The sequence below is a fragment of the Labeo rohita genome, chromosome 19, assembly GCF_022985175.1.
Source record: "Labeo rohita strain BAU-BD-2019 chromosome 19, IGBB_LRoh.1.0, whole genome shotgun sequence".
Classification (NCBI taxonomy): domain Eukaryota; kingdom Metazoa; phylum Chordata; class Actinopteri; order Cypriniformes; family Cyprinidae; genus Labeo; species Labeo rohita.
This window is the reverse complement of record NC_066887.1, coordinates 11,755,893-11,769,529: the sequence shown is the minus strand read 5'-3', so window position 1 is coordinate 11,769,529 and position 13,637 is coordinate 11,755,893. Positions and strand designations below refer to the sequence as shown.

Genomic DNA, 13,637 nt, shown 5'->3' with positions numbered 1-13,637 from the left:
CCCATCCATGATTTATTAGAGATTTGTTATCGAATGGTGATCCACCAAATGCTGATTAAAACTAAGGAGTAAAAGTAAAAAGTAAGGAGTAAGGAGTAAAAGTAAAAAGTAGTCAGAAAAATAAATTGTGAAGTAAAGTACTGATACCAGAAAAATCTACTTAAGTACAGTAACAAAGTATTTGTACTTTGTTACTTCCCATCTCTGAACATTTAGCAAATAAATATTCATTTTATTACTGTACAATATAATGTTATGACAGCTAAATCCAATTGTAGCATTTAACAATTGAAGAGTTCTTTTGCAAAAACAGATAACTCAGTTTTAAAAAAATTTAAAAGTCATGTTTTTTTATTCTGTATTCCAAGTAATATCAATCGAAATGCAGAAAATAATAATAATTTAAAAAATACAGCTAACCAACACAATAAAAACATAACGCATTAAAACTATTTATAAAAACAGAGTTATCTGTTTTTGCAAATGAACTCTTCAATTTTTACTAACATTTATTCAGATATAAAATTACATCATTTAATATCAATGCAACCCTACATTTTTTTTTTACCAGTTTTATAATCTGATAGGGGTTTCTATAATCTGATTGGTTTCTAACTTTAAAGTCTGTGCGTATCGGAAGTTGCTACCGACTTTATTTTGACACCGTGACGGACTTCAAATTAAAATGACATATTAAATAAAGTGTGGGATTTAAGCACATCCTCTCCACCTCTTGCTGATAGCAAACTAACAGCTGGAGGGAAGCGGTTAAGGATACTGTGCCCAAGCCGTCTAACTGACGTCATCAGAGAAGGAATGCCATTTCACAGCGGAAGCAAATTTTCAGACTAAAAGATTACCAAGACAAACAACTGTTTTTAGTAGATTCATTTACATGGATTAATTGTTCACCTCAAGACCAGCAATGTATGCAAACAAAATCACCAGTGTAAATTTTGATTTTATGCAGCGCGCCTACTAACAAAAAGCACCACTAATCAAAACATTAGCCACTGAAAATCAGACAGATTATACTTTTATGATGCAACTAACAGGCATTAAATAAGACTCATGAGATCTGTGATCTTCTCCAAATGATTTGAGTGCTGCATGATGCTAATGAACACACTCAATTGTTCTCAATGTGCCCACGTTGAGAATTTATGTTTTAAGCACCTCTGGCTGACTCAGACACACATTGTTGGAGGGATTGATGGAAAAAGAAGAAGAAAAAACGGAGCGGTAGAGATGTGAGAGGGAGGAATGCTTGTCTGGCTGCCACCTCTGAGAGTCTCTCTGGAAAGATTTTACGGGATAACTCCACGAGAGGAGGGGAGCACCTCTCCCTCCAAACACTGGCACGTCTCCACCGCTCCAATGACATCACTTAAGAGGGGAAATGGGACGGAACTGGGACGGCCGCTCGCTTGTTTTATCTCAGCACGCAGTATTTTGCTTTGCGTCAGCCTGGTTTTTCTCTGGTGCGTCTCCCCTTTGTCAAAACCACACTTTGTCTATTCAAGGCCAGCGTTAACTTCAGGAAATTCCTTCAACGTACTGTAACTGCACTAAGTACAGCTTGTAGTAAAGTCCCTGCACCCTGCCCAAAAGCTCTGCGTTCTTTCCACGAAATTCACCAAGGTGAGCAGTTGTTAGGGACTTCACGTCACCTGAATAATACAGCGTGCATAATAAGAAAAGACTATATCATGCCAAACATAACAGTGGTAAGGGTGGATTTCGGTATTCCACAGATTGTTTGTATCCATGCAGTTTTCCTGTTATTGAATTCCTCTCTCGGTGCATATCCTCCTTTGTGCTGGAAGTATTCAATCCTTGATACCCGCTGTGAGACCCATGATGCTTGGCGGGTCCCACTACATCCCTCTCACCTGGCAAGGTGGAGACTTCTTCCGGTTTCACGCAATATTCATAAGAATGCACTTCTTCTTAACTGCTTCTTTCTAACTTAACAATAAAGTAAACAATATTCTTTAGAACAACCTTAAAAAAATTATAAACATTCTTAAGACAAAAGAACAAAAAGTTACAGATCATTTACAGTACTCACCCCCTTGTCATCCAAGATGTTCATGTCTTTCTTTCTTCAGAAATCGTGTTTTTTGAAGAAAACATTTCAGGATTTCTCTCCATATAGTGGATTTCTATGGTGCCCACGAGTTTGAACTTCCAAGATGCAGTTTAAATGCAGGTTCAAAGGGCTCTAAACGACCCCAGCCAAGAAAGAAGGGTCTTATCTAGCGAAACGATTGGTTATTTTCTAAAAAAAAAAAAAAAAAAAAAAAGAACAATTTATAAACTTTTCAACCAGCTTGTCTAGCTCTGCCATGCGCATGCATACTCTGTGTAATCCGGGTCAATACAGTTAGGGTATGTCGAAAAACTCCCATCTCGTTTTCTTCTCCAACTTCAAAATCATCCTACATCGCTGCAGATGTACCGACCCAGTGTTTAAACATGCAAAGAATATCAAACGCATTTTACAAAAAAAGGTAAAACAGTGATGTTGGAGGAGAAAATAAGATGGGAGTTTTTCGACACACCCTAACTCTCATGATCCGGAATACACATGCAGAGTTCACGCAGAGCTGGACAAGATGAGAGTTTGAGGTTTAAAAGTATATAAATTGTACATTTTTATAGAAAATAACCAATCTCAGCTGATCATTTTGAGGCCTTTGAAGGTGCATTGAAACTGCATTTTGGAAATTCAGACTCGGGGGCACCATAGAAGTCCATTATATGGAGAAATCCTGAAATGTTTTCCTCAAAAAACATAATTTGTTTACGGCTGAGGAAAGAAAGACTTTCTTGGATGATGAGGGGGTGAGTAAATAATCTGTAAATTTTTGTTCTGGAAGTGAACTTCTTTAAAATCATTGCAAATAACCTCAAACTCGTCATAAATCCCCAAAGGTATGATGTATAATGAATTTTTAGGCTGTTTTAGCATGCACACACAGATACAGGACACGTTCACTCTCTCGAGAGAGCGCAAGAAAGACAGAGGACGAATAAATGTGACAGACTGTTCTGTCTTGAGAAGGCTTTTTGAAAATAATTTATTATGCATTAATTTAAAATGCATATTAAAAACGCCTAATAATATTTGCATTTTATGTTCCTAGAATTGCACCTAGAAACTTTCCTACAAACTTTTTTTCATATTATCGAAACTTAATATCCGAAGTAGGTCCATTGTCAGTAGTGTAGTGATGCATGAACACTTACTCAGATCACATCCAAATCATGCAGCTTTCTATTGTTAAACAAAGCAAATTTGAGTGTTGACAGTTCAACAAATTTGAATCTAATGTGATATCCAAGCTGAGATGGGTTTTTTTTGCCCCATGTGTCCCTCACACAAAATTCCCAATCACATGGATTCCTATTGAGATGACTGCAGAATTTCACATACCGATTAACAGGAACTGCATCATTAGAGTTTATCTTAAAGGAATAGTTCACTTCCAGAATAAAACAATTCCTGATAATTTACTCACCCCATGGCATTCAAGATGTTCTTTTTTTCAGTTGAAAAGAAATTAAGGTTTTTGAGGAAAACACTTAGCATTTTTCTCCATATACACTGTAAAAAATAAAAAACAGTAATTTGTTACCCTGCTGCCTTAACATTTTAAGTTCATTCAACTAAAATATGTTTAGTCAACTTAAAAATGTTAAGTTGTACTAAGTAACAACTTAGATATTTGTGTTTGCTAAACTTAACAGATGGGTAAGTAACCCAGCTGCCTTAAAATTTAAGGTTGATTCAGCTCAAATATCTAAATTGTCACTTAGTATAATTTAACATTTCAAATGGAATAAACTTTTTTAAAATTTTAAGGCAGCCAGGTACAAATTATTTTAAGTTGACTCAACAAATTGTTTTTTACAGTGTAGTGGACTTCAATAGGGATCAACGGGTTGAAGGTCCAAATTGTAATTTAAATGCAGCTTCAAAGGGCTCTACACAATTCCAGCCAAGGAATAAGGGTCTTATCTAGCAATATGTATATACTTTTTAACAACAAATCCTCATGTTGCATTAGCGCGATGCATTACGTAATCACATTGGAAAGGTCACATGTGACATACTGTAGGCGTAAGTACTAACCCAGTGTTTACAAAGCAAGCATGCAAAGAAAGTCAAATGCCCTTTGCAAAAAAAAAAAAGGTAAAACAGCGATTCTGGTGAATATTTTTAGTTGGTTTTTTATAAACACAAGACCTTTATCCCTCAGCTCAGATCATGTAGAACCCTTTGAAGCTGCATTGGAACTCCAATTCGGAACTTCAACCTGTTGAAGTCCACTATATGGGGTAAATTCCTGAAATGTTTTCCTCAACAACCTTAATTTCTTTTCAGCTGAAGAAAGAAAGACATCCTTTAAGCCATTTTTTAACTTCTTTATTAAGAAGAATCCAAATCCCATGGAATCTCTACCTCAGTTCTTTTTGTTTCCCTTCTGACAATTAAGCTTGTTACTCCAAGGAACTTTAATCTACAAATCCCACCCTGTACTGCATGAAATGTGAGGGCGGACAGAAGTATGCATTGCGGTTACAGAACACTTGGTGGTCCTATTTATCTGACTAGTTGCATCAAAAAGGATGGCATCTTTGCTTGATGAGAATTGTCTTCATTTGTGTGTTCTCTGCCTCAGGGCTTATAACATGCTGGTCAAATGGTTCCAGCTGCCCTTTGTTTATGAACTATATGCAAAACAGTTCAAAACAAGCTAAATTTATTGCAGTTTCAAAATGTAATACATATCAGATGGAAAGGAACAGAGAAACAGAAATGAGGTATTCAGCCACATAATACTCTATTATTTAGTCATTTTCATACTAAAAGATTTACTGGTGACATGAAACATGAGACTGACAGTAAAGAGCCTAAAAATAGGTGGGCAATTTTTTCCCTACGAAGTTCCTCATTGCAAATAAGGCAATTCTAGTGCCAAACTACATAGCGAATTCCATTAAATATGAATGAACACCAACTGTGGGGATAAAACGGTTGAGAGACATGAATGTACACTAACATTGCACAGGGGTCTAGCTTTGTGCTGTGCCTCAATAACTGACTGATGCATAATTCTTTTGCTATATATGTTTGAGAATGAGGCTTTCAGGCTGTTGATTTCCTGAGGGCTGGTACATTAAGAATTATCAAACTCCTGCACATTTATGAACTGCAAAACAGACAACTGAAAGGTATAGTTCGCCCATGAATGAAAATGAAGTGATATCAGCCTTTGTGTTGTTCCAAACCTGTATGACATTTATGAAAGACAAAATGAGATGTTTACCAGAATGCCAAAGCTGCTTTTCAACATACAATGAAAGCGGATGGTTACAATTGAAGATTTCTGGTCAACAATTTTACCAAAATAAGAGGGATCATACAAAATGTTATTGTTATTGTTTATTTAGTACTGGCCTGAATAAGAGTTCACATAAAAGAGAGAAGAGAAAATAATAGTTGAATTTATAAAAATGAGCCGGTTCAAAAGTTTACATCCCTTTGATTTTTAATAGTTTCTTCTTACCTGAATGATTCACAGTGTTTTTTTGTTTAGTGATAGTTGTTCATGAGTTAAACTGCCTGCTGTACTTCATAAAAAAACATCCTTCAGGTCCCACAAATTCTTTGGTTTTCCAGCATTTTTGTGCATTTGAACCCTTTCCAACAATGACTATGATTTTGAGATCCATCTTTTCACACTGAGGACAACTGAGAGACTCATATGCAACTATTACAGAAGGTTCAAATGCTCACTGATGCTCTACAAGGAAAAACAACGCATTAAGAGCCGGGGGGTGAAAACTTTTTGAATTTCAGGGTTGAAGATCAGGGTAAATGTAAATTATTTTGTCTTCTGGGAACATGGAAGTATCTGCTGTAGCCTCTGAAGGCCAGTACTAAATGAAAAAATATGATGTTTAGGCAAAATAAGAAAAATGTACACATCTCCATTCTGTTCAAAAGTTTTCACCCTCCGGCTCTGAATACATGGTTTTTCCTTCTGGAGCATCACTGAGTGTTTGAACCTTCTGTAATAGTTGCATATGAGTCCCAGTTGTCCTCAGTGTGAAAAACAAGGATCTCAAATGCCAGAAAATCAAAGAATTTGTGGGACCTGAAGGATTTTTCTGAAAAACAGCAGGCAGTTTAACTGCTCAGGACAAACAAGGGACTCATGAACAACTATCATTAAACAACAACAACAAAAAAAAACAACAACTGTGGTTCATTCAGGTAACAACACAGTATTATTAGGGGATGTAAACTTTTGAACGGGGTCATTTTTTATAAATTCAGCTATTATTTTCTCTTGTGGACTATATGTAAACATTTTTTATGTGAAATATCTTATTCAGGTTAGTACTAAATAAACAATAACATTCATTTTGTATGATCCCTCTTATTTTGGTCAAATAACATTTTTAATGATTCTGAAAAGGGCGTGCAAAGTTTTGACCTCAACTGTAAATATCAATTTATTCACCACAGTATAAGCTTCAGAAGCATTGCATAAATGCTCCTTTTTTGTATTTTGAACAGCTCTTGGAAATTGAAAAGAGCAGCATGAATATTCTCCTAAATGTCTACTTTTCTGCTACACCAAAGAACCAAACCAAATGATCATTTCTGGTGAACTATCCCTTTAAGGATGCTCCAAAAACGGATTCTACTTAAGGCTTTCAGAAACAGGCCTGTTCCACAACGAGCTTTAAGAGGATTTTCATCGTGTTCTAAACCAGCTGCACATGAGCGTGAAGCTTTGCCGTTCTTTGTTGCTTTCATGGTGAAAAAGTGGCATCAATAGTAGCTCTACTGTCTAGATATGCCCAGAGGGAGCAGCAAGCATACAGATACTCACGCCAGAGGAGCACAGCAGCCCATAGAAGGGTCATCGATCCCCACGTTGACACAGAGCCGCTACACTATTCACACTCTGCCATTCAGAACTTCAGCCATCGATTCCTTCTATATCTGAACTTATCTTCACTACAAAGCCTCAGATCAGCTGACTGACAAGCATGGATGCTGCTTTCATGGACACCTGGTAGGCTGCTACTTCTGAGGTAGGCAGACGTTATCACGACGTGTTACAGAGTCTAAGTGGGAAACAAAATACGGAAGTAGACCAAATCAAACAAATAAACAGGGGACGACCTGATAAGCTTGTACAAGTGGATAAGCATAATTCAATATGCCTGCACATCATTTTCACACAGCCTTACACATTTTTATGCATTTATGCATGCATGGTATGTGAAAAAATGATTAATTTGCATGAAGCACCCACAATGTGAGTCATAAGCTTTATATTTTTTGACCAAATCCTTGTCATGCAAAGCACTGACATACAGCACTGGACTGAGCAAAATCATTCATTTCAATCTATTTTGGTCATTCATGTGTTTTCCTCAAAGTTTAACTCGAAATCACAATATTTCCGACTCGAAGGCCACATAAGGCCATTAAACTGGATTTTTAAAGACTGCAAAATGACTCCCGCCTGTTCAGAAACCACATGTGCGTATGTTACTCTCCAAGCTGCAGAGTCTGGATATGTCATGAATTCTGGAGGCTCAAGTGTGATTTATTCATGTAAGTGCTTTATTTTTAACTACGCTTCTAAATGGATGAAGAGATTTATTGATGATCCTGAAGCGCCACACTTTGACAAGAAGAACAAGGAGGGGAAAAAAAATCAGCATATTCACTGAACAATGAAGAGTTTCAAGCACGTTCACGTTCATCGCATTGTTCAGCTGAAAAATAAAAAGCTTCAATTCAGGCTATACATAAAGCCGTCACGGGGAGTCTAGAGGAAGACGAGCAGCCTGCACGCTGACATCCACTCATTGGAGAAAGGAATGTTTTTCATCTCGATATCAAAAAAAGCTCTTGAGCGCTGGAGTACAAAAGCAGGTTGGGGATGTGTACTGCGCCCATGAAGGGAGAGCAAATGAATAGAGCTGAGAGATGAAAGAAAAGGGCTATAAAGGTCTGGAAACAGCATTGCTCAATCGATCCCGTTCCCCTCCCATTTCTTGCCTCCTTCTCCCCGCCACTTACTTTCTCCCTACTGTGAGACTTTGACAGTGTGAAAGGACGTTGAACTTCTGTAGACTCCCTTTACACTGCTACTGGCATCCGAACACAAGTGAACAGAGATAAATACAGGTGTAAATCGGATCTCTCACATCACATTCAGAGGTAGATGAAAACACCTGTGACTACATTGCATTTGTAGTGTAAACGCTAATTCGTTCTGAGGCATCCCGGGAGCAGTGAAGGACCGTCTATTCACCTGTCAATCAACCAGTGCACTAAAACAAGGATTCTAAGTTCATACAAATGTAAAAATTCACGCTACACACGTTACTTGTTTTTCATAACCTCATAATTTATAAAAATGTCATAATTGGATGTTCAGATAAAATGTCTAACCCTATCCTAAACCTAGCCAATGGTGTTAACAAGAGCAAATGTGAGATAAAAATGCATTGATTGAAGCAAAAAATGCATTTATTGAGGGTTTTTTTTATCATGCATTGTGTTGCACAGGTCTCGAAACACTATGTACTATTTCATCAGATTTGTAAGGGAAATTATTTAAAAACCTACGCAAACACAGGGAATACATCATTTTTCTTAATAAGCTAACTGTTCATCACAATTTCAAAATAAAAGTTTAAACCAACACTCTGAGTTTACACATTTTGATTGCCACGTATTGAAGAAATTACAGTGGCTGTAAGTGGATATTTGTATTGAAATGTTGTCGGTTCATTATTAAAAGAGGATTAGACTGCGCAGTAAAGTGTAAAAACAATCGCCAGGCGTTTGGCGCGCTCTACAGGTATTTGTTATAATGTGTAATTGGCTCTGTTGCTTATAATACATTATGTATTTTAACAGTTTTTTCAATAAAACCATATGATTACTTGCTTTTAAAACTTTATTTAACTAAATATTATTGTTCACTGTGGTCTATTTTATTCCAAAAAAATTCAATATAATTATCCAATCACTCGATTAATCGTCAGAATAATCGATGGATTACTCGATTACCAAAATAATCGTAAGTGACAGCTCTAGTTATACGATGCAAATGTCAAAATGCATTAGCATTACTATTTTGAGTTCAAAGCCTTCTGAGTTCACCGACATAGCGTCATTGTACTATGGGCCAATAAACAGTCTTTATTAATCAATAATCTGCCCCTGTAAAAATAATTAAAATGAAAAGAAATAAATGTGTTGTACTGCCTCTAGCTTTAATTTCAGCTGGAAACTGCAGTGAATTATATGTTGGTATGTTTTTGGAGTTTTGCAAAAATGTAGGTAGGCGTGCAATTCAGCAAGAGTTTAGGCTGAAAATTTTACCCTGTTCATAACAAACCACTAAACCACTAAACTCCTTTTTGGAGTTCAAAGCTTTGGAGCCTGTATAACCAAAAACAGCTGAAACATTATTTAAATATCTTCTTTTGTGTTATGCACAACAAGAAAAGTAATATACATAAGGTGAGTAAATGATGACAGAATTTTTATTTTTGGATGAAATGTCTCTTTAAGATAATGCAAAGCATTCTACTCAAAACATTACGTGCGACAAGATTAAAATTTGAAAGTATATGTGGAACATGCAAGAAGTATAAACAGCAACAGATGGCCACTTGCGATCAAATGACCCGAGACAGATTTCAATACGTGCAAACACGTCCACAGACTCTGCAAAGAATTAGATTCAAAGTGCAAGACCGTGGCCTATTCTCCAAAGCAGTTATAGCCAAGAAAGTTAGAGCTGGCGTAACATTAATTTGCCTTTCATGCTGCAGAACAATGCGGCCCAGGTCTTGGGTTCACGCATGCATACCTGTGAGGGAGTGTACTTTAAGAGCTTGCCTGGATAGGCCTAAAAACTTGACACTCATTTTCCAGCAAAGGGTGAAACCAGGTTGACTTAAGCTCCACCCCTCCAATGTGTAAACAAATTTCTGGTCCAGCTGGCTTCACTCACCCATTGGCTGATACTGTCCCTGTCAATCACAGCGGCATTATATAAGCACTGTCTGCAGGTGGAGGTGTGTCCCTCCATATTTCACTGGCACTCGAGCGTGTCAAGTTAGCCTTGCCTGCATCTGTCACAGGCTCAGTTAAGTTCAGCAAACTCAACTCCATTGACATTGTGGTAGTTTGAATGGCGCAGCTACTAAGATGAGCACTTCAGAAGTGGCAGGTGTATGTGTAAAACCGAACAAATGAGCAGACGCACTAGAGCACTTGTGATTAGGCCATACTCGGTGTCTTAATTACTACTCATTAGCATTTAAAAGTAAGTGGTACTGGGGCCATCAAACAGAGATTTGCTTACTGAGTTATAGCGCTGAGCAATTCACCACTATACAAATCCCTCTGAAAAAAGCATTCACTGCATAATCAGAGCAGACAGCTTAGTCCCAGGTTGCAAAGGGCAGCCCATACCGTTTGAAATGTATTACAACCGCACAAAAAAGGGGAAACACTAATCCACGCGCTCTCCGAAACAATAGGATTTTCATTAAAAGCGCCAGGATTTCTTAATCATGCAAGAGCCTTGGAAATGTACACTAATAATAAGCATGAAAACCGAGCGTGCGGCAGCAATACTCCGCAGAACACGGTGAAACTGTAGCACGGTGACCCTGCAAATAATCCTGCTTTATTTATTTGAACATGCTGGTCTTTCAACATTCAACACAAGAATGTCTCACACAGTAAATTTGATTTCTCACTATGTCTGTCTTCTTTCTCTGCCTCTTTATGGCATGCAAAATCTAAAAGTGAATTAAATCTCCTCAGAAAACTGAATCAAAGGAGATATTTTATGTTCAAACAGCCATTTAGGAGTAACAGTGTTTTCACATGGAAATTTTTGCTGCAAAAGACCTATACGTTTTAAAACTGCTATAAAAGCTATATATGTTGCATTGAATAATATAGATTAGAATACTGCAGCTGTCATAAGCCATAAACCTGTGCACCATAAAGTCCATTCAAAAGTAAAATCTATACATTGCATAGTATAGTGTAGTATAGTATAGTATAGTATGCATTAACCATTGTAAACCTGCACACACTTAAAATTAAATCATTAAAAAAAAGTTATACATTGCAGTACAGTGTAGAGTGAGCAGTACAGTATATATAGTATACTACAGTGCAGTTAAGTATGTTATACTGTTATATGAGCAATAAAGTATAGTAGTATAGTATATAGTATAGTATATGCAGCATCTCATGAGCCATAAATCTGTGCACAATGTGAAGTCAAAACAATGTGTAACATTGTACAGTGCAGTATACTGCATTATTGTATACATTACAGTAAAACACATAACATATGCCGCAACTGTCATATGGCACGTGCAATAAATTTTTGCACATGCATTGCGCAATATGTGACCCCGGACCACAAAACCAGTCGTAGCATGGGTATATTTGTAGCAATAGCCAACAATACATTGTAGGTGTCAAAATGATCAATTTTTCTTTTATGCCAAAATTCATTCATGTTCCATGAAGATTTTATTATTTTATTAATATTTCCTCCGTAAGTTCCTTTTTTTTTTTTTTTTTTTTTTTTTTGATTAGTAACATGCATTGCTAAGAACTTTATTTGGACAACTTTAAAGGCAATTTTCTTAATATTTCGATTTTTTTGCACCCTCAGATTACAGATTTTCAAATAGTTGTATCTCAGCCAAATATTGTCGTATCTTATCAAACCATACATCCATGGAAAACTTATTTATCCAGCTTTCATGTGATGTATAAATCTCAAATTGACCCAAAAATTGACCCTTATGACTGGTTATGTGGTTCAGGGTCACATAGTTATATACTTTCAAATATAGTCACACATAGTTGTAAACTGTGCACAACCTCAGGTCTATATGCTGCATAGTATATTACTGTACAGGTCACATAGTACAGTATAGTATGTGACATAATGACTCTAATACTATTGAAAGACCTACTTAAGGCTGTCTTAACCAACTGTTTACATAATCAACGCTAAATTGCACGGGTTATTTAGTAAAGCAACAAAACCTGGCACTGCGTGTCGGTCACAATGCATGGAGCCCCATCAGCCCTGCAAACACATGAAATATACACAGCAACAGCTCATTATATAACCAGCCGGGATGAACCGAGTGACATCACGACGGGATACACTCAATGGCTGCGTCTCAAAACCTAGTAAGGCTGCCTAGCTAGACAGCATTACTCGAGCGCAGAACGAATCGCACCCCGTTTTAGGAAGCATACGATATGGTGCGCGCACCGGGTATTGAAACACAACCGATGTCTATTAAAACACAGTGACAGTGAAGCGGAGACAAAAGTGTTGTAGCCTACTTGTACGTGCTATTCTCAATTAAACAGACACGGGCGATAAATGCACTTGCATAAGCCGCTGTGGATTAAACGGGGCACAAGGGTTGAAGTCGCAACTCTAGTATACTTCCGCGATTGTGTTTTCACATCAAAAGGCTTCCAGCAACAGTGTTGACTCAGCAGAAGTGCGCACAGCTACGACGAGTGACAGTGTGTTTAAAAAAAAAAGTACAGCGGACTGATCATTAATCCGCAGATGAATTGCTGTTAATAAGTCTAGCTGGAGCGATGAAAGGAGGCGGGGTGGCGCAGTTACTCCAGCCCCGGCGAGAGCGCTCCCTGCTCGGGCTTACAGCTCGCAAGTAACCGCCCCGCTTCCCGTGCGCTACTTCAAAGTAGTTATATAATTTTTAATCGAGATGACAAACAGCACATCTTCAACATCTCGCCCGATCACCCGCAGACAGGTTGACATAATAATTAATGCAATTGTCACAGTAAATATTTACAAGGGTTTTTAAATAAACGTCATACTCTGTTCCTCCGTCCTTTAGTTCCCAGCCATTTTTCCCAGAGCGCAAGCAAATCCAAAAGACAGTTCTGTGCTGGTAAATGAGATGCACGGACTTACTGTACGTTATAACGGGCAGGGTAGCGCGAGGCTCTCCGTGTTGCCAAGGCTCCGTGCGTTCTCGCGCACTGCCGGTGGAATCGTCTCCCCTCCGCTCGTACAATGATGTCTGCTGCAGCCGAGCTAATAGCTCTATCGCTCCGTGCCCCCACCTCCAGTGAGTGAGTGAGTGAGTGTGTGACGGAGGGAGTGAGTGTGTGGAGGCGTGCGTAAGAGTGTGTGTGAATGTGTAATCCAAATATGGAGCAGTTGGCCGGCCCAGTTAAAGACAAGGGACTGGAGGTTGTTCCATTAAAAAGTATAGAAAAACATAATGACGTTTGTGGCTCCATAAACAAATGGCGTGTTTTAAAGTTTAATACTACATGTCAGTTAAGTTTCTCTAGTCTGACAGACAAAGTAGCTTTTAGGGAGTGCTGCTATTTAGTACAACAGCACTGGGAAACTACAGTGTGTATTAGTCCATCAGAACAGAAACAGGAAATGAAAATCCCGGAGTGGAGCTGGAGCCGAGTGATTAGAGAACGCTATGATTCATAAATCTCTGTCACTCCGCTCCACTTTTAGAACGTTCCAGAC

At 37.9% G+C, this 13,637-nt stretch overlaps 1 protein-coding gene across 1 annotated transcript in view; it reads right to left on the bottom strand.

Annotated features, from left to right (window-relative positions):
• atxn1a (ataxin 1a) overlaps positions 1-13,224 on the bottom strand; it is a 131,236-nt gene extending 118,012 nt beyond the window's left edge. The window contains exon 1 of the mRNA XM_051136242.1: positions 13,059-13,224. The gene's annotated coding sequence lies outside the window, so the exon portion shown is untranslated. The remainder of the gene's footprint in view (positions 1-13,058) is intronic.
• Between the last annotated feature and the right edge of the window lie 413 nt (positions 13,225-13,637).